Genomic DNA, 21,255 nt, shown 5'->3' with positions numbered 1-21,255 from the left:
GTCTGGCGTGCTGACGTCGCAAAGACATAATGGAAAAGGCCATGTCAGCGCGGGTAGATACAAATAGGGGCTGCGCTGGTCATGAAATTCGATCAGCGCGGGAAAGGCGTGTGCTTCCGCGCTGGCAGCGCACGCGGTCTGTTATAAAGCGCCAGTCATCGCGGATAGTTTAGAAACAGACGTGCTGATGAGGAAAACTTTGGAAAAGTGGGTTTTTGGCTAGTTCAGAAGGCATGAACTTGATTATTGTGAATTCTTGACACAGTAGGGTGACTGACAGGGAGACAGTGACAAATTACTGTGTAACAGATGCCCCCTAAAGCATGAAGACCGAGAGAGTGGGAGGGGTGAAATGCTTTACAACACTCGTCGAACTGGAACACCACCAGGTAGGACCAAATATCTCTGATAATCAAGTACACGCAGTCTAGGCATGGGCGCAGCCATCCGAAAGACATGCGAAAAGGTTTGTGGGATGGACGCAGCCACCCAACTAAAGAGACCAGAATCATGAGAAGGTATGGTCATAGCCATCCATGAAGACTCAGGTATGGGCGCAGCCATCCATCAATGAGTCATGTAATGATCATCCACAAAATCGCAACCTAGACCATAACAGACAGAGATCCAGGGTCTTGAGCTCCGTCCCGACCCGAACAAAGTACAAGTCCAAGCATGTGAATACATGAGCTGAAGTCGAACATGCATAAACATCATCTGATTACCAGTCAATGATGAGAACCGTTAACAGATGCGAGAGGTACCACCAATAATGACAATGGTCCTCAAGGTACTATAGGTACAATCTGCGGCGTGTGAATCAATGAGCTGGTGTTGAGCACCCGCAGAATCATTCGATCGGAGGTCAATGAGGAAAACCTCACGTCGAACACGAAGAACCTGCCATTGAGGCATGCAGGCTCTAAGGCACCTGAAGGGAGTCTCTAAGTCGCCTTCCTGGATAATGAGCTGAAGTCGACAGGAAGTGACCTTGATCGAAGGTGGGCCATAATATTTCCCACATCATCGACACGAGACAGAGGTAAAATGATTTGTGTGAGATAGCAGAGGAGGTTGTATTATTGCAAAGGTCAACTTCTCTTGAACATATCGGCGGCACTACAGTGGATTTGGCAGTATTTGACGTCAAATGAGCAGAGGGTATGAGGATGATGGCAACGAGAAAATGAGAGGCCAAATAGGATAACCCGTACCCATGGAGGTCAGTTGTGAAACAAAATGAGAAATTCCCACCCGACACGAATGCAGACCAGTGCCATGTTCAAGAGCGACATACTGCCGACGCAACAATTGCAGTTCCATTTTCCCCACCATTTCTGGCAGGTACCCCGGTTATTTTTAGATGAAAAGCTTGACGGGGATAGCATATGCTTGAAGAGTGTCATTTCGACAATGCCCGATGTCATCAAGTGTTTAACGAGCCTGACAAAGGAAAAACTCGGCGCCTTTTCTTGTTTAGAGAGTCCGAAAAGACAGCGGAAAAGGAGACTCCAGGGGGGTCCTTTTTCGTACAGTTGTGTCTCTCGAGCCTGAAAAAGTATAAAACAATGCTCGAAATAACCGCCCGACCATTACGATCGAGGAGTACTTTTCATAAATAGTGCCTTCGACCCGAAAAAGTAAAAAAGTGGTCGGAAACACGTCGTTTTATAGCCAATAACGAGCGTGAAACGACAAACACCCGGCAATCTTTTTAAGTTACACGGTCAGAAAAAGAGCTTAAAACGACCGCCTCTCGTTCCCTTTAACGAGCTGAAAGGAAGCTCAGCCATCATTTCTTGTTTCATGTCGGAAAAGAGCTCAAAGACGACATGTTTTGGGACCAAGTGATTTTAGGACCATTATGACTTCATCGATCCTGAGGACCTGCACAGTAAAAATACCCGCATAAATCCGTTCGACATGTTAAAAAACACATTAAAAACATGCATAAAGACATAAGACACTGACAGAAGCGCTAAATCCATGGTAAAAGCATGACAAAAACCCACATTTGCAAAATCTATAGTTAATTGAGCCATTTTTACTATAAATAGAAGGGTAAATAGTCATTTTTACCATTGTTACCATATTGAGCCTTCGAGAACGTTGTGAAGCTGTGAAGTTGACGGAGCGAATTCTTCCCCGTGCGGACACCATTCATCGAACGGCTTGATCCAGGTAGGTTCCCCTTGCCATGCGCTTCATTTTGAGTCCTTTTGGTAGCATTTTAACGGTGGAATTTGCCCATTTGGGCAAATTCTTTGAGCGTGGATGCGCTCTTGGTCAGCGCGGATTTCCCTCTCGGGACCGCGCTGATCGATCTAAAATTATACGTACCACCTTTTGGGTCAGCGCGGAAAATACATGTGCTTCCGCGCTGACCCAATGAAAAAACACAGGGGTGCCATTTTTAGCGCGACTGTTTTTAAAACAGTCGCGCTGGCGTGGAAAAATATGAATTTTTATAAAATGAACGTAAATTTCTCCACAAACAACGATCTAATGTTTCTTCATGGCTTTGCAGGGCACAATGGCTTTTGTATGGCAAGAGAGAGCCCACGATAACGAGGATATAGCCGCATATGCACTTGCCGAATGCCGGAATGCAATGCGGGCATGCGGTTTCCTGAAGTTCTTCCTGACTCCGCGCCTGAGGGCGCAACCTGACTTGTTGGAGTTCCTGATCAGAGCTTGGAACCCAGTAGACGGGAAATTCACCATCCGCGGCCAAGACATCGAGTTCGATGCCTCGAATATCTATTTCTTGACTGGTTTGTCGCGCCGGGGCCAGAGGCCCATCCTGGAGGGGCAACGACCCAGCGGCGAGACTCTGGACCAGCTGATGGCTAGAGTATGCCCAGGAGCTGAAAAGACACGGAGCGGGAAGGTTGCTATCCCGACAGTGCGGGACATGCCTCTCCGCACGATACTCTTCCTAGTGACACGGGCAACGGGTTCCTTGGCCAATCATGAGGCCTCGAAGAACCAACTGTTGTTAGCGCTAGAGTGCCTACAGCCCACCATCTTTGACTGGGCGACTGCTGTGACCGCTAGTATGAAGAGGCAACTAAGCAACTGCCGTCGTGGAGAGACGAAGCAGTTTGTGTACGGGTCTCTCCTTCTACCGCTCATGCTGGAGCGGGTGCCGGTTCTACAGCTACAGACCATGGCTGTGGATCCACCTAGAGGTCCTCGAGAGACGAGGGCTAGTCGATGGGCCCGCGTCATGCCGCGTGGAGGTGGTGGTCACCCAGTATCTTGGGGAGTGTACTTCAGAGAGTGGCTGGAGCGCCAGGTTGTCATTGTGGAGGACTGGCCATATGCCAGAATGGACTTCTGCAATGATCCTGACATGCCACTGCTCGCAGGAGAGCATTTGGATGATGGAGGTATGTCACTTGATCTCATTTTAACATTTTTTGATGTTTTTGGTTTTTCACGTACATGCCTTAATAAATGTCACTGTATGTAGATGTGGGACCTGTGAGACCCGTTGGCCTAGCCCCAACGGCACGGAGAGAGGGGCCAGAAGCTGGAGCCTTGGCCTTAGTTCCTCCAGGAGTGGATACGTCGGAGACTGTGGCTCGCAACCTCGAGGGTTTGCTGGAGGGAGTGCCGGATTACCAGGGGGTCGAGGAGGTTCCTATAGAGCACCAGATCCACACAGTGGGGGTGGCACCCAGGATGCACCGCCTTTTGAGGCGGGTGGCACGAGCAGCTGTATGCTACAGAGAGCATAACCCTGCACACTAGACGCCTAGGTTTACTTCCACTGATGTTTTGAGAGACATATGTCTCGGATGTATTGAGGACAGTGACTCTATTTTTGACATACACACTTATTTTTGAGCGCCTTAGTGTGCCACACGATATATATATATATATATATATATACATACCGATTTTGGATGGATCTTGTTACATGTGGTGATGTTTTTTTTTATGTTATGCGAATATTCAGTACAAATGTGATCTTATGTATGAATTGCACAACACATGACCCATATATTTTAATTTTTTTTTTAAAAAGCACACACGGCACGCATGCAAACTATGCTTGGGAAATATCTTATTTACATATGCTTTACACTATTATGCTTCCTATGCTTTCTTGTATGATGTTATCTATTTCACAAATGTATGTCTAACACATGATTTGCCAATGCATCAGTCAACGTGTTTAATCGTCTCGGAATATGTTGATATGTGATATAGTCAAAATTCCTTTCTAACAATCTGACACGTAGATACAACCTTAGGATACGTTGGTCTCTGACGGAATATTGCCCGTTGAGTTGATGAACGACAAGCTGGGAGTCCAGGTTTACCATCATTGCTTGAATGCCGAGATCAACTGCTTCGGCTAGTAGCTCAATTACGGCACTGTATTCGGCAACATTATTAGTGGTATGACCGAGGCAGACTCCTTGAAGATCTAGCAACTCTCCGTGAGGATCATAGATTGCCCACGCCGCAGAGGACAAATTGCAAGTACTACGGCAGGTGCCATCAGCGAAACCAACATAAGGTGCACTAGACATCTGCACAAGAAGGAGAAAGCACAATAAGAGGAAAACACGTCTTCACACTGAAGCAGAACATGAAATCATGCACACAAAACACACTAAACACGCGTATGTACAAATTGAGTGCACGAAGTCATGCATAATATTTCTTCAAATAAAGCCCGTTGCGGGGCTTGTCAAGAGGATTTCCTTCGTAATCAATCAACTCATATGTGCCCTTTTGTAAAACTCTTTTCACGATATAGGGACCTAGCCACATGGATTCGAGTTTTCCTGCCCCCAGCTTATCTTTAGCTTGATCGTAGAGCAGTACTAGATCTCCCTCAACGAAGGAACGAGGATGAATGTTCTGGTCGAAGTGAGCCTTGACTCTCTTCTTTTGCGCTTCGATAGCGAGAGAAGCTAAACGACAAGTCTCGTCTAACCGTTCTAGGTAAAGAAGCCGTTCCTCCACCGGAGTGGTGTTGGGAAGCAACTCGACAGCTAATTTCAACGAAGGAATCTCACATTCGATGGGAAGGGTGGCCTCCAGTCCATAAACCAACTGAAATGGAGTGAAACTGGTGGCATCCTTCACAGAAGTCCGGTAGGCCCACAAGGCTGGGAACAGCATCAGATGCCAATTAGACTTGTGTGTATTGACGGTGCATTGAAGCATAGTGATCAAAACTTTGTTCACAGCCTCGACTTGACAGTTAGATTGTGGATAGTACGGTGTCGAACTATCTTGACGCAAGCCTAGTTGGGTCGTTAGTTCCGTCATCATGTGATTACGGAAATGCTTTCCGTGATCTGTGACAATAGCCTGAGGGACTCCGAAACGAGTAATGACATGATTGAATAAAAACTGCACCGCTGTGTAACCGTCTTCGTTCAGTGTAGGCATCACTTCAGCCCACTTGGTGAAATAATCCACGGCAACGATGATGTATCCATGCCCCCCGGCCGAACGAGGGTTACAGGACGTATAGTCGATGCCCCATTTGGCAAATGGACCTACGGTGACAACAGGGTGTAGTGGTGCAGCAGGTGCACGCATCTTCCGGTGGTAAACCTGGCATTCGTGACATGCACGTACAGCAAGGATGCAATCCTTGAAGATGGAAGGCCAGAAATAACCAGCACGGAGGATCTTCTGGGCGGTAGCATATCCGGACATGTGACCACCACAAGCACCAGAGTGGCGGTCATTTAACACCCTCTCAGCTTCCTTGAGAGTCAAACATCGGCGAAGAACAGAATCAACGCCGAGGCGGTACAGGGTATCGCCCAAGATGCGATAAGGTTGAGCTTGGTGGCGAATTCGCCGTAGAGCATCTTTCGATACGGTTGGACGGAAGGAAGACGTCTGCAAATACACGATAATGTCCCCGTACCATGGGTCGAGGGTGCTGATGAGAAACAATGTTTCATCCGGGATATGCTCCTCCGAACGAGATGGTGCAGAGTGAGATGGTAAGGAATAGAGCAGTTCAGCAAAGACCAGAGATTTCTTAGACTTGGCCGCAGTGAATTCCAAGTCGAACTCTTGGAGGATTACAATCCACTTCGAGTATTTTCCCCCCAGCAGTTGACGCGACAAAATGTAGGTCATGGGGTTGCAGTCAGAGATCACGGTCGTTGTGCGCAATAGGATATAATGGCGGAATCGTTGGATGGCGCAGACAACTACCAATGCCAACTTCTCGACATATGCATAGCGAGTTTCCGTATCCAGAAGGTTGCGACTAAGATAATAGATAACGTGCTCGGTGCCGGCATCATCATCCTGCACTAGAACCATGCCGATGGTGGTGTCAGCGGCAGCAAGATAGAGAGTATAGTCACGGTGGTAGTTCGGAGGTCTTAAGAGCGGAGCTGAGACAAGAAGGTCTTTAAGGCGCTCGAAAGATTCCTGGGCGATAACATCCCAACGAAAGGGTGTGTCTCGCTTTAACAATCGTGTGAAACCCTTAGCCACCTCGGCATAATTCAGAATGAATCGTCTGAGAAAATTAGCTTTACCCTGCAAGCTCTGCAATTGCTACAAAGAGGCAGGGGGAGGAAGGTTCAAAATGGCCTCGACTTTGAGGGGATCCAGACGGATGCCTTCCCGGGAGACAATGAACCCGAGTAGTCGGCCAGATTCTACGCAGAAGACACACTTATGCGGATTGAGTCGAATACGGTAGTGTCGACAGCGGAGAAAAATTTCGCGTAGATGAGATGGATGGTCTTGACGCTTAGCTGAATGAGCTGGGAGGTCATCCAAGTAAGGCTGTACGATGTGTCGGATATCATGAAAAGCATACGACATCACACGCTGGAAAGTGGCACCGGCATTTTTGAGACCGAAAGGAAGCTTCTTATAAGCGAAGGTGCCCCAAGGACAAATGAAAGTTGTCTTATGCTGGTCTGCAGGGGCTATGTTGATCTGGTTATAACCAGAGAAGCCGTCCATGAACGAATAAATCTCACTTCCTGCGCAGTCATCAATAAGCTGATCAATAAAAGGTGTAGGAAAGTTATCTTTTGGACAGGCACGATTGATATCGCGGTAGTCAACACAGACCCGGATAGTGCCCTGCTTTTTGTTCACGGGGACTATATTGGACACCCACTCGGTGAGGGGGATGGCATAGATGAAACTAGCTCGAAGAAGCTTTTCGACTTCGGCCTTGATGGCTGCAGCCTTTCGAGGGTGCACTGGACGTAAGCGCTGACGAACAGGCTTAGCGCCTGGATAAGTAGGTATTTCGTGCACCACAATACTAGGGTCGATGCCGGGCATTTCCTCGTAAGACCATGCGAAGACATCACGGAATTCACGAAATAAAGCGGTATAAAGTTGAACTTCCTCAGGAGTATATGTGACTCCAATGAAAATATTCTCGACAATCCCCGGTTTGACAGAGATGTCGATAGGCTGGGTCTGCGTGATGTTACCCATATTGCCCTCCGAAGACACTTGATATAGCTGAACAGGTGTTTGGAGAGGCGGGTGTTATAGACATTTTTGTGCCTCGCAGCATGGAGCATGAAATGTCAATAATTACAGGGGTCCTCAGTCCCTAAACATGTTGTTCTTACCCCTAAAAGAACAAGGTCATCAAACAACAGCACTTCCAATCAGTTCTCCACCTGAAAACACTTCAAAACAGGCTAATTTTGGATCATGTCAGCTGCTCCACTGAGCAACTGCGCTGAATGTCAACTGCTCTTCCTTGTACCTGCGCTGAAAGTCAAAAGCAATGAAGGCTACCTGCGCTGGGCGAGATTGGCCAAGTGGCACAGTCATTCTGCAAGGTGTCAATTGCCCAGGAAGCTTCCAAACTGACACTTGGTTCATGAGATTCGCCCTGTGATGAGTAACAGGTACTTGATCACCATGTGTAAGCAAGGATCTCCAAGTGGACTCAAGAACTGAAGATTAACTGAAGAGGGAGAGGACAAAAGGCAGCTTTATGTCAGTCTCAAGCTGACTCATCCTCTCTTCTTCTCTCCTATATATAGAGCTCTTCTATGAGGTCTAGGGAGGCTGGAATTTTGTGTAAAGCAAGGAGGTGCTGTTGGTTTACAGTTAGAGCTATTAGGTGATTGTTTTACTAGAGGTGAAGAGGAGAGTTCTTGCTGCTGGGGAGGTGCTGCTGGATTGGAGCCATTATTGGTTGTAACCTTCTCAGAACCCTGTTACTTCTATCAATAAAGTTTTGCATGTTCTCCTATATACTTGTATTGCATTGATGTATTGTATTTACATGTATATTTGATTCACTCTAATCCATGCATCAGTTATGAGTACATGTATCTTGTAGTTTCCTCTCTTGTGTTGTGCAGGATCTGTGTGTAGCTGGACCGGCAAAGAGAGCAAGGAGCTGGGAACAAGAGACAAAGAGAGAGGACAAGGATCGACTAAACGAAACACCAGGTTGGTTAATCTTTTCATCCTTCTCTCTGTACTTTCATAAAGGAAAACATCAAAGCTTTACTTTCAGTTGTTGCTAAAGACTGTCACCTTTAGAGTAGGGATAGGGTCATCCGCATCGGATACTTTTCCCCACAACAAACTGGCGACTCCGCTGGGGAGCCTAGTATCTTGTTGGTGTTTGTAGTATTTTGCTATTCATTTCTTGAAGAAAAGAGTACCAAATCGAAAAGCTTTTGACTATATCAAAAGCGAAGTAGAGGGACTGCTACTCTTGCTCATTTGTTGAGCAAATTCAAGATTTGAAGAGCCTATCTACAAAAGACTCTTTACTCTTTGTGATAGATCTTCATCCTCTTGATCATCCCTTAGCCTGTACTTGACCTATAGCTTTTTATTTCAGCAAAAACAGTGCATTTTTGAGCTTTTTATGACCCGGAAAACTTTGTAGACGTAACTCTCGTATCCCAGAGCAGGCTGTCCACAGACAGTCTGCATTACAGCGCAGGTACTCCCTTCGGGAACTGCGCTGAGAGTCAAACTGACAGACCAGAACCTGCGCTGGTCCAGTTAGCCATTGTCTTGCTCAGCTTTCCCTTTGTGTCTTGGCCCTGTTTTCACTGATTTTTAGCTGATTGCTTACTGGTCATTGTACTTGCTGTAGACCACTTCTCCTTGACATTATTCCGCCTCAGTTGTGTGATGAGACTGTGAATGTTCTTTCAGTATTTCTTGCTTCAGTTACAGTTTCCCATTGTGAAAAGCGAACCAGTATAGCTGTGACCTCTTAGATCCTGAACTGTAAAAGTGTCTTTGTGATCTTATGAGCTAGTTTTATTACTGTTCATGGCTGTTTGAGTTTGTTTGCTTTTCATTTCATGGTTTGAATCTATACATTTCCTGTGTTTTAAACAAGTCTATCATAAGGTGTCTTTTTGATTGTGGACAAGCTTGTTTATTTCTACTTGAAATTAGATTCAAAATCATACAACAGTTTCCTTTCTGTCTAGCATCAACATTAAGGATAACGAAAAGAAATACATGCATTGTGCATTTTGCATTTGACTGTGTGCTTGATGATTTAGGAAAATGTGCATTTTAGTGTGTGTTCTTTGATCTGTGGAAAAAGTTGTGTCTTTCTTTTCCCTCAAGTAGATTAAGGTTTTCAAAGTTGAAAGATTGAAAAGATTTGCTTCTCATTCTTAGATTGCATATAGGAAGTTGTATATATACATCTCGTGGCGAACCTGAAAGGCAAACTGTTAAGAAAGATCAACATTAAAATAAACTCAATTTACATAACAACGCTTTGGAATTTAACGCAAACATCTAGAGGTCTAGGTAGAGACGTGTTCCGGCGTCGTTAAACATAGTGACTGTCGATCTCTACGAAGGTGGGTGATTCCTCCTGAGAGTCGGTGGCACTAACACGGACTTGAGCTCCCGCATACCGTCACGTATATTGGGAGACCCCTATAGGCTTTTATCCTTTATCCTTAGGAAATCGTGTCGGCCGCCCTACTGATCGCGATGCAGTGAACACAGCATTCACGAAGATCGACCACCCGTACCGTAAAACGTATTCTGTGGTTTCGCGAAAGGTTTGGCACACCCTCTGCCTAGATCTCCAGAGCAGTTTCTTTTGGCCTTTTTCAAACTCTATAACTGAAAAAGTCCAACCGAGCATTTGTCACTTCGGGCTCGTTAATACATCGAAGGCGACTAGAGTCATCTTTAGCTTTTTCTCGACTCTTAAAACATGAAAAAGCAAGTTTGTGTCTAAAAGCGTCGTTAATAAAATTTATTTTAAGCGGAACATAATCACCTGTTATTCCCACGTTGATCTTTCAGTTGAAAAGTATGGAGCCCACCAACCAAGGAAGTAACCTTGGCGGAAGTCCAAATCCCTTCTCCTCTTGGGGAGATGTTGGTGCGCCTCATATGGCTACATTGTCACTTCCAGGATTGACAATCGGCCTCCCTGTATGGCTCTTTTCAACTAATGTAGTCCAGATCGCCACTAATCCTGAGCAGTTGAATCAACAGTCAGAACAATCTAGAACTACCCACCAGCCTTCCACTTCTTATGATACTTCCTCTGATCCTTCATCTTCGCAAGGTAGAGCCAGCAAAAGTCAGCCTCCCAAGGAGAAGAAGGAAAAGAAGAAGAGAGAAAAGAAGCAGAAGGAGCCTCTGGCGAAGGCGACTGGGGGCGAGCAGAAGAAAGCTGACAAAAACCCACACACTGCACCGACCGGGCCTAAATCGCCATGTGTCATTTGCAAAGGGACCCACTTCCATCGTGATTGTCCTTGTATTCCCCGGATACTAAGGGACTGGTCCCCAAGGTTGCACAATCCGGTAGCATCAACCTCTGGTTGTCATGTTGATTGCAATCCGTCAACTAACGAGAGTGAAGGACGAAGAAGGGGACCAAGATCACCCTGTCTATTGTGTGAAGGCAATCATGCCATCCACAAATGTCCATTCTTAGATGAGGCAAAGAGAGTTTTGGAAGATCGTCCGGTATCACCATTACGACTTCCTCCTGGATACCAAAAACTCGTGCCTAATCCCTCGATAGTTGAAAATCCAGCTGGCCCGCTCAAGTGGTCAGCTGAAGTGTCAGTCATTAAGAATGAACCTACTGAATCCAGACCAGACGAAAGTCTAAAGGTCGAAACGGCAGTTGACCCGGTTCTTCCTTCAGAGGTTCTATCGTCCAATGACTCCGTCATTGAAGACCCGTCTTCAAATGACACCGTCGCCGAAGAGTCGTCTTCATGCGACACCCTCACTGAAGAGAATAAAGATGACACCATCCAGGTTCTTTTCATCAGCACCGACTCCGATGAGCATCAGGGCAATGCGCCCATTCCTTTATCGCAGGAAGGAACATCATCAGAGTCATATCCGGCCGTATATTCGGTCCCACCACCAAGCAACCTGGTTGTATCCTTTGATTGGAATCAACTAGGCAGACCCCGGTTACCAACCAGTATACCATTCAGAATCATTGTCCAGATCTATAGAATGATTATGGCTGGTACTATCATTGATGAAGGGGCGTCTGTGAGTATCCTTTCCTCTGTTGCTTGGAAAGCACTGGGTTCCCCAGCGCTTTTACCTGAGTTGAGAAATCTCTCAGGTTTTGATAAAGGAACCAGTCGACCATTAGGGATCCTCCCCAATGTACCTGTTACATTGAAAGGGAAGACTGTCAGGATGAACGTGTTGGTAGTTCAAGGACCCTGGGATTATAACCTACTCCTTGGACGCGACTATATTTATTGCATGGGAGCGATAGTCTCCTCACTCTTTAGAGTAATGTGTTTTCCACACGAAGGAAGGGTGGTCAAGCTCGTAGACCAAATTTCGTTTCCGGGATCTCGCATCGCAAATAGTCAAATACCATTCCTAAATGGTTTGTTCACTCAAGATTCGCCTCCACCCCCGGTCCTCCTTCCCGATGAGCGCGAGTGATTCGGAAAGAAAGACTAGGACCCAGGGGGCATGCACCTTGGTCTGCTTTGGGTTGAAGAAACCCCGGGTATAAGAAAGAATTTCCGCAGAAGAATATGACTAGTCCGTACCCCGTCCGAAGGAAGTGGGGTTGTTCTAGAATAATAATCTTTTGTTAAAGTTATGTGTTTGACCAAAGAGTCATTCACCTTTGTCTAAAAAGTGGGCAATGCCCAAGTAGGAATTCCCTTATTGCAACAAGTAGTAACCATCTTTGAGTTCAAGCCTCGCCCATCGAAACATATGTTTTGAAGGATAAGCAGGGGCAGTCTACGAAGAAGGAGACCGTATTGTTGTGACAGAGGGTAACCATCTTTGGACAACCCAATGATAGACACCGCCGAAGAAAGAGATTGATTTGCGGCAGCAAATCGAACCGTCTTTGGAATAATAAGAAAGAGGCAAGCCTCCCTCAATAATACCAATGTTTTGTCTTTGAGTAGTGTTCTTCTATTGTCACAAATAGCTGTTTATTAAAAGTGGGCAAGACCCCTTAGAATAACGAGAAGACAAGTATCGTTAGCATTAGATTGGCAAGATGACAAGTAACTGTGAACACCCAAAGAAAAGCAGAGGTAGGGGAGAGGAGGGGCAGCCTCGAAATTCTATCCTATACCTGGGGGCATGCAAACCTTCTGGAGTGCAAGCTAGGGGTGGTTATTTATCTGGTTTTAAGATTAGCTGTTTCCAAACTTGCATGAAAGAAGCCTGTGGGGCAAAAGTAAAATTTGCCAAAAGTGAGCATAGCTGTGGTAAGGCATAAGCTCTATAAAAATTGGTCCTTACGGGAGGCGTTCTTTTTATGACTGGTATATCGAGCAGTTTTAGCATATAGTTCATGCTCGTTAAAAAATAAACGCAAAATTCGAGCAGTTTTATGACTGAATTTATGCTCGTTAAAAAATAGAAAAGTGTGAGCAAAAGTTTCCCCCAGAGTTCAAGCTCATGAAAAAATGAACCGGTAAATAACCTTTTGAGATCGTAAATTCATCAGCCATAAGAACCTTGATCGTGTTTTCATCCATCACCTCCACTGTTCATTTGGCCGATCATTCACTTCCATTTGTGTGTTTACCTCTTTTGAGAAACAGCTGCAAAGAGTGATTTCACCTAGCCATCCTTGAGACACTGCCGTGATTGGAAAATTCCAACCTGTACCTGGAATCTACTGCTATCCCTGTTTATCACTCGTTCCTCAAAAGACGAGTCTTCTTTGAGCTCTTTTCACTGACTCGTAAAATATGAAAAGTTTGCCGAGTTTTGGCCTTCTAGCTCGTTAAAAGAACGGAACGCTATCCCTCCTCTAAATTTTAATCTTTTTGGACTTGAGGGATTATTGCACAAAAGGATCGAGCGCTTGTCTTGTTCGGCTCGTTAAAAGTACCGAATAGCCATCCCTTCTGTATTGTTTTATACTTTTTCGGACTTAAGGGATTAGCTGACGAAAAAGGAATTATGGAGTTGACTTTCTGTACCTTTTCAGACTCTCTAAAAATGAAAAGGACCGAGTTTTCATTGTCGTTAGACTCGTTAAAATGATTAAATAGCGACAAACTTGTCTTTAGACGAGAACGAGTTTCCCTATCGCTAGGCTCGTTAAATCATAGCGATGGGCTTGCCCGAAGGGCAGGTTATAGAACAAGCATATGTTATCCTCCTCAAGCTTGACAAAAATAAAGAGGTACTGGTCAGAAATGACTGGGGAAAAATTGGGAGAACATCAAAACTTAATGGTAGCGAGTCACTCTTGAACATGACACTTTTCCTCCGTTCCACATTGGGTTGGGTTGTTTCATTCACCAGTCTCATCACCATGGTCCTCGCCAAACCATCAACTTTTGGGGTAATGCTACCGATCCATCGCATCAGTGTCGTTATATGTTCAAGAGAGGTCTTTCTGAAAGTGTCAACCGTGTCCCATCCACTGCCATACATTATCCTTCATTCATTCATGATCGCCACCCTGAATCATATATCACAGTTTGTTTTCACCTCCACTAAAATCATTAGCTCCGTTCCGTGTCATTGATGTGGGATTCATTAAGGCCCTCCTTTGACGGATCGCTTCTTGTTGACTTCAGCTCATTATCCAAGAAGTTGATCTAGGAACAACCCCATCAGTACTTTGAAGCTTGCATGCCTCAATGGCAAGTTTCTCACTTCCGGCGACAGGTATACATTAATGACCTTCGACCAGAAGATTTTGCGTGGCGTTCGACGCCAAGTCCTTTATTCACGCCCCGTGAATTGTACTGCAGTACCTTGAGGGTCATTATCATTATCGGTGATTCCTCTCGCGCTTGTTAACGGTTTTCATCATTGACCGGTAATCAAGCGATGTCTTTCCATGTTCGACTTCAGCGAAATTCTCGCATGGATCGACCTGTACTTTAGAGTGAAGATCGAACGAGTTTGAAGACCCCGGATCTAGTTTCATCCATCCGGGCTGCGATACATATTCAGGAAATATAAAAGCATTTGTCATGTACATCATTGCAGCAGATGATCATCCTACTCAAAGGATGATAATTCCAGCAGAGAATTATCGGTCTACCTTCAGACGATCGTCTGTCATATGTACCAAAATGTATTTATAAAAGCTGAGCATGGGAATGCCCGCCTCAGCTAGATCATGAAAATAGAATGAAAAATAATGTATTGTATTGTATTGTATTACAGGGCGCCTCCTCAGCACTGGAATGAACTTCGGACCCTCTAGATAAAGCATTTCACCCGATAAACGGCCTCATACTTTAGGGGGCAACTGTTATAGACATTTTTGTGCCTCGCAGCATGGAGCATGAAATGTCAATAATTACAGGGGTCCTCAGTCCCTAAACATGTTGTTCTTACCCCTAAAAGAACAAGGTCATCAAACAACAACACTTCCAATCAGTTCTCCACCTGAAAACACTTCAAAACAGGCTAATTTTGGATCATGTCAGCTGCTCCACTGAGCAACTGCGCTGAATGTCAACTGCTCTTCCTTGTACCTGCGCTGAAAGTCAAAAGCAATGAAGGCTACCTGCGCTGGGCGAGATTGGCCAAGTGGCACAGTCATTCTGCAAGGTGTCAATTGCCCAGGAAGCTTCCAAACTGACACTTGGTTCATGAGATTCGCCCTGTGATGAGTAAGAGGTACTTGATCACCATGTGTAAGCAAGGATCTCCAAGTGGACTCAAGAACTGAAGATTAACTGAAGAGGGAGAGGACACAAGGCAGCTTTATGTCAGTCTCAAGCTGACTCATCCTCTCTTCTTCTCTCCTATATATAGAGCTCTTCTATGAGGTCTAGGGAGGCTGTAATTTTGTGTAAAGCAAGGAGGTGCTGTTGGTTTACAGTTAGAGCTATTGGGTGATTGTTTTACTAGAGGTGAAGAGGAGAGTTCTTGCTGCTGGGGAGGTGCTGCTGGATTGGAGCCATTATTGGTTGTAACCTTCTCAGAACCCTGTTACTTCTATCAATAAAATTTTGCATGTTCTCCTATATACTTGTATTGCATTGATGTATTGTATTTACATGTATATTTGATTCACTCTAATCCATGCATCAGTTATGAGTACATGTATCTTGTAGTTTCCTCTCTTGTGTTGTGCAGGATCTGTGTGTAGCTGGACCGGCAAAGAGAGCAAGGAGCTGGGAACAAGAGACAAAGAGAGAGGACAAGGATCGACTAAGCGAAACACCAGGTTGGTTAATCTTTTCATCCTTCTCTCTGTACTTTCATAAAGGAAAACATCAAAGCTTTACTTTCAGTTGTTGCTAAAGACTGTCACCTTTAGAGTAGGGATAGGGTCATCCGCATCGGATACTTTTCCCCACAACAGCGGGGATGGGACACATGAAGCAAACCGCTCGAGACATGCGACCATTTCTGAATGTGGAGGGAGAAACGAAGAGCGATGGTGGTGATCTAACCGAGGGAGCTCTTTGAGAGACATAGTCTCTATGATGGCCTCATCGGAGGGAAATGTTTCCTTCAGGGGATCCGAAGTGGCCTCATCTCCCAGCCAAGGGAAATGATCATATGAATCGGGAACGCCGCTTAGAAAAGCAGGTTCAGGAGGGGGAGCCGATGCAGCGACAATCTCGATGTAGTTGAGCTCGGCAGGACTCAACGGCATCATATCACCCCAAGAGTCTTCCTGATTCAAGGGAGGAAGAACCCATGGATCAGAACGCACTGAAATCATGTTGACAGGGGCGAGATTCGGAGGTGGGAGGGGAAGGACTCCCATTAAGGAGGGATCTTTGAACAGTCCGGCACCCACACTCACTAATGACTTGGAGGTATGCTCCACGAATGGCACATTTCCTTCAGAAGAGGAAGCAAAAAAGGACAGTTGGTCCACCGTGACGATTCTTCCTTGATGGGGGAAGCGAACGACACGGAACAAGGAGGAAGCCACGGCTTGCATGGCATATGTCCAGCTTCGTCCAAGAAGGAGGTTGTAAGTGAGATTAGTGTCAACAACTTCAACCTCTACCTCTACGGTTTTCCCTTCTAAAGAGATAGGCAATCGTGGGAGGATACCATATGGACGAGATTCTCTTCCATCGAAAGCTTCCAGGGTTGTAGGAGACTGGCTCAGAGCAGGAGAACCAATAGCCTTCCAGCAAGCAACTGACATGATGCAGGTTGAGGCACCCTCATCAATGACTGTACGATGGATCGTTTTGCCGTTGATGAGGACCTGTATAAGGAAAGCCACCTGATGAGGCAGTCTCTGTGTGAAACCCTCGAGATCAAAAGAAATTAAATCTGAATCTGCCGGGTCTATGCCACCAATCGCTGATAGCAAGGACTTCCTCTGGGAGGGGCAGCTCTGGAGGACTTCTAACGCGGACATAGCAGACAGAGCTTGAGCTAAGTCCTCAACAATGCTATAGTGCTGGGCAGCACGAGCATTGGGGTTATAAGATGACTTCCTGAGTACACCTTTGGGAGGGGGTCAGGGGATCGTCTCAGTGCTGGGCCGTTCAATGTGAAGGGGACCAGAACTGGACGGAGGAGTGCTGGAGGGAACCTCCGGCTCTTTCCCGGCTTGAGATGGATAATCTTTCGCTTGAGTTGAAACATGGATGGGAATCGTTCCAGCCATGAACACTTGAGAACCGAACGAGGAAGAGGTTTGAGAGGGATCTGCCACCATTTGGGTCTGTTGGGAAGGGAAAGGCTCTTTTAGCACAGCAGGAGGCCCTGGAGCACCTTTTAAAAGTCGACTAACTTCGGACTGCCTTGGGCAATCCTTGGTATAGTGGTCCTCATCGCAGATGAGACAAGGATACTTAGGTTTCCGCTTAGCTCCTTCCTCGGAGGGAGGTTTAGGAGGGTCCTGCTTGGGCTGTCCAGATTTATCTTTAGCCTTCCCTTTCTTTTTCCCTTTCGAGGATTTGTCCGCCGTGGTGGACTGAATGAAGTTTACCTCGGAGGTACTCCCAGAAATTGATTGGCCCTGAGAAGCATTTTCGTTAGAGGCGTTCTGTTTCTGCTTCCCAGGGTTCGCGGCCGATTTCTTTGATGACGAATTCACAAAACCTATGACTCCATCAACAGAAGGCTTTGGTGAAGCTTTGGGCTGTCCAGGCCTCGGGGCATCTGGAAAATACTCATACAAAGTACCCGACTGAGAGTACACTAAGTCGAGGTACTGAGCTCGTGCGATTGCTTGCTCTTCAGTTACACACGCTCCCATTGCGATGTCTTTTGCAATCTTAGGGACAAAGGAAGTCGTGAACCAGTCGGTCAAGAGTTGATCAGGAATCCAAAATTTGATCAAGCGACGATGCCTTCTCCATTCATGTATATGATCAGAGATGTGCGTAGCCGTATCCTGTTTGAGAGACGTGAGGAGATGTGTCCCAGTCTCGTACCGAATGGGCAACTGAAAATGAGTCAAGAAGGCCATAGCCAACGAGTTGAAATCTTGAAACATGCCGCGATTTAGTTCGATATACCACTTAGCTGCTGAACCAGTGAGAGTTCTCTGAAAGAGGCGGAGCCGGATAGAATCATCAAGCCATGAGTTCGATGAACACCAAAGGTGATAAGTCATTACATGGGCCTGAGGGTCTTCACCAGCTTTGCCATCAAACTTTGGACAATCACCTGGTATTTTGGTCGGAACCGGTGGCCAATATGGATTATGCAAAATAGGATCATTTGTTAACTTGGACACATCAGGTAGTTCCAACGTTGCTAAGAATGGTAACTGCGGGTTAAAGGACATTTGTGGCTGCGGATTCGAGGCGACATTAGGGTTCCAACTAGATGGTGGTTGCCCCCACGAACTCTGTCCAGACGGACCTGGCCCAAAAGGGCCTGGCGCGTAAGAATTTTGTCCCGACGGACCTGGCGCATAGGGACTTTGTCCATAGGGGTTCTGTCCATACGGATTCTGGCCATATGCGGACGGCTGCCCTTGTGTCTGCCCCCTAGCTCCCCATGTATTAGCAACTTGACCCATAGGTGCACCATACTGATAATTTTGGTAAGGGGTGACCTGTGGCTGTTGATAATTTTGATAAGGAGCAAACTGAGTTTGCCCCTGGGGTTGCTGGTAGCCATATGGTTGCTGGGCCCCATATTGAGCCTGATAGGGAGGCTGCATCTGGTAAGAAGGTTGGGGCTATGGCCCACCTTGCATTTGATAACCCGTTTGAGTTTGAGGCCCAGAGTAATGTCCTTGAACTGGCAGGGCTTGCATCATCTGGCCCGAAGGTTGACTTGGTTGGATTTGAGATGGACCTGGCTGGCTAGCAGGACGGACTTGCTAGGTGCCAGGTTGTCCATGGACCACCAAGGGTTGTCCTTGCGGAACGGATGACTAAGCCGGCTGAACAGCTGGTTGACCTTGAGGTTGGCCAGCTTGTCCAGATGGGTGATTAGGGCGGACAGCGAGTTGACCTTGCTGCATAGCAGGTTGGCCCGTCTGCCCCCCAGGATGCACAGACTGAGCAGAAGGCTGGCCTTGCTGTATAGCAGGCTTCCCCCCTTGGTGCATAGGCTGAGCAGTGGGTTGGCCTTGCTGTATAGCAGGCTGCCCCCCCTGCCCAGGAGGATGCATGGATTGAGCAGTGGGTTGACCCTGCTGAACGTAGGGTTGCCCACCCTGCCCAGAAAGATGACGATACTGGGCAGTAGGTTGGCCCTGCTGTAAGTAGGGTTGCCCCCCCTGCCCAAGAGGATATCCCTATTGGACTGCTGGTTGATTTTGAGGAGTATAAACTTGCCCAGTTTGTCCAGATGGGTACCCTTGCTAGAAACCGGGTTGGCCTTGTTGAACATAAGGCTGCTTGGGTTGTCCAGTTGGGTAACCTTGCTGGGTACCAGGTTGCCCTGGATATCCAGTAGGTTGACTGTGATATGAATACGACGGACCTCCAACGGCCGAGGGTTGTCCCGGGCAGGGTTGTCCCTGTGGGCCCCCAGATTGTCTTGGGTAAGGCGTGCCATAAAGTGGTTGCCCTTGAGGGGTTTGCACATAAGGCGGTTGGCCTTGATTGGGTGGTCCTTGGGGCTGTTCGGGAGGATTCCGGCGCCCATGAAAAACGTGAGTAACGGGATCATATGTAACGTCCAACGGTTCCTGGTTCTCCTCGAAAGGACGACGAGGCAGGGACGAAACGTTATCGAGGTACTGACCGTTAGCGTCATAATAAAAGAGTGGACCTTGATAATCTGGGTGCACAATGGGCTTCCCATGGGCATCATACAGCCCTGCTCCTGGAACACCACCAGAAGTGGGACCAGCTCCAGGGTTTGAAGATGAGGATGCAGTGACAGCACTAACGACCGGAGTCGAGTGCGCTACACAAACGGTTGGATTGGTAGGAACTGAGGTAACGGGCGTATTAAGACCCGACGTAAGAGGTGTATTAAGAGGTCGCGAAATAAAGGGCCATGTGGTGGCAATAAGACTAGGATCCCATATAGTCGTAGAAGTAGTTCTAGCGGCTATCCTATCCCTCATTGACTGATATCGTGGAGGGAGCGGAGAGGAAGCCGGGATCGGAGTTTCAATGTCTGTCACCACGAGTGTCTCACCTGTGCTGGAAGCTGTCTCATCCATGGGGGAAGTAGACATCGGAGATGACATACCGAGAGGAGTACGAGGGGTATAATCGCTATCAGGCTCCCAGATAGGATTCCAATCTTTTATGTAATCTTCGTCGCCCGGGGCACGTACGTTGATAGGCTGGATACTCGGGACAATGGGAAGAGTATCGCTTACAACCGGTACCTCTAGAGCAACAGAAGATGGAGAACCTTGATCACTTGGACCGGGAGTTGACGGGTCAGCCAGGATGACAAGACCCCTTAGAAAACCTAAAGCAAACTAACGATAAAGACCCTACTCAAAACTAACGCACACAAGATCTAACCAGGTGATGTTATCGTGGTCGAATAAATTTTAAGACACAAGAACCAAACTTGACCTTTTCATGTTTCAAGAGTCGAGAAAAGGACGAAAAGATGACTCCAGTCTCCTTCGAATGTTTAATGAGCATGAAGTGACAAGACGCTCACAGGCACCTTTTCATTTAGGGAGTCCGAAAAGGATCAAAAGTGACTGCTCTGGAGACTCTAGGTATAGGGTTTACCAGGCGACCCATAAAACTGCTTATACACCTTAGCAATCGGTCTCCCTATATACGCGACAGTACGTGGGAGCACAGTCCGTGTTAGACCACTATCGAGTCACAGAAGGAGGAATCACCCAACCATAATGTGAAACAACAGTGACTATGTTTAAAGACGCCGGAACACGTCTCTAACCTAGACCTCTAGATGTTTGTGTTTAGTTCTAATGCGTTTTTAGATTCATTCGGTTCATTTTATGGTTGATCTTGAAATTAAGTTTCGATTTCAGGCTCTATCGTATGGTCTCTCACAATTTCCTAGATGCACGCTATATGCCAAAGAATACCATTTTGTTCGATGAATTCTAACTATGAGAAGATAAAGAATTTTTGATCAAACAAAACGCATACGAGCAATCAAACAACCTAATGCAGCTAAAGGCAAGGAAAGGAAACTTTTCTTTTGAAAATGCGAATCAATGAAATGTTCTTTTCCTTTTCAATTCTTGAAAGCAAAGCTACTAGTTTGATTTTCTTTTCAAAGGCACAAAGCATCCAAATAAATTTTGAGGAACAGGAACACCAAGCAAATCACTTAATGAAAGCACCCAAAGTTCCCAAAACATTCAACAAAGATCTCCAAACTAAAAGGAAAACCAAGTTCCGCACGAGCTATGTGATCTAAGCTCAGCAAAACAAGCAAGGATTACAAGCA

The sequence above is a fragment of the Pinus tabuliformis genome, chromosome 4_1 (assembly GCF_031772625.1).
Source record: "Pinus tabuliformis cultivar Carrire ecotype Pingquan chromosome 4_1, CPIR1, whole genome shotgun sequence".
In the NCBI taxonomy this organism is placed as follows: domain Eukaryota; kingdom Viridiplantae; phylum Streptophyta; class Pinopsida; order Pinales; family Pinaceae; genus Pinus; species Pinus tabuliformis.
This window is presented reverse-complemented; position numbering follows the sequence as displayed.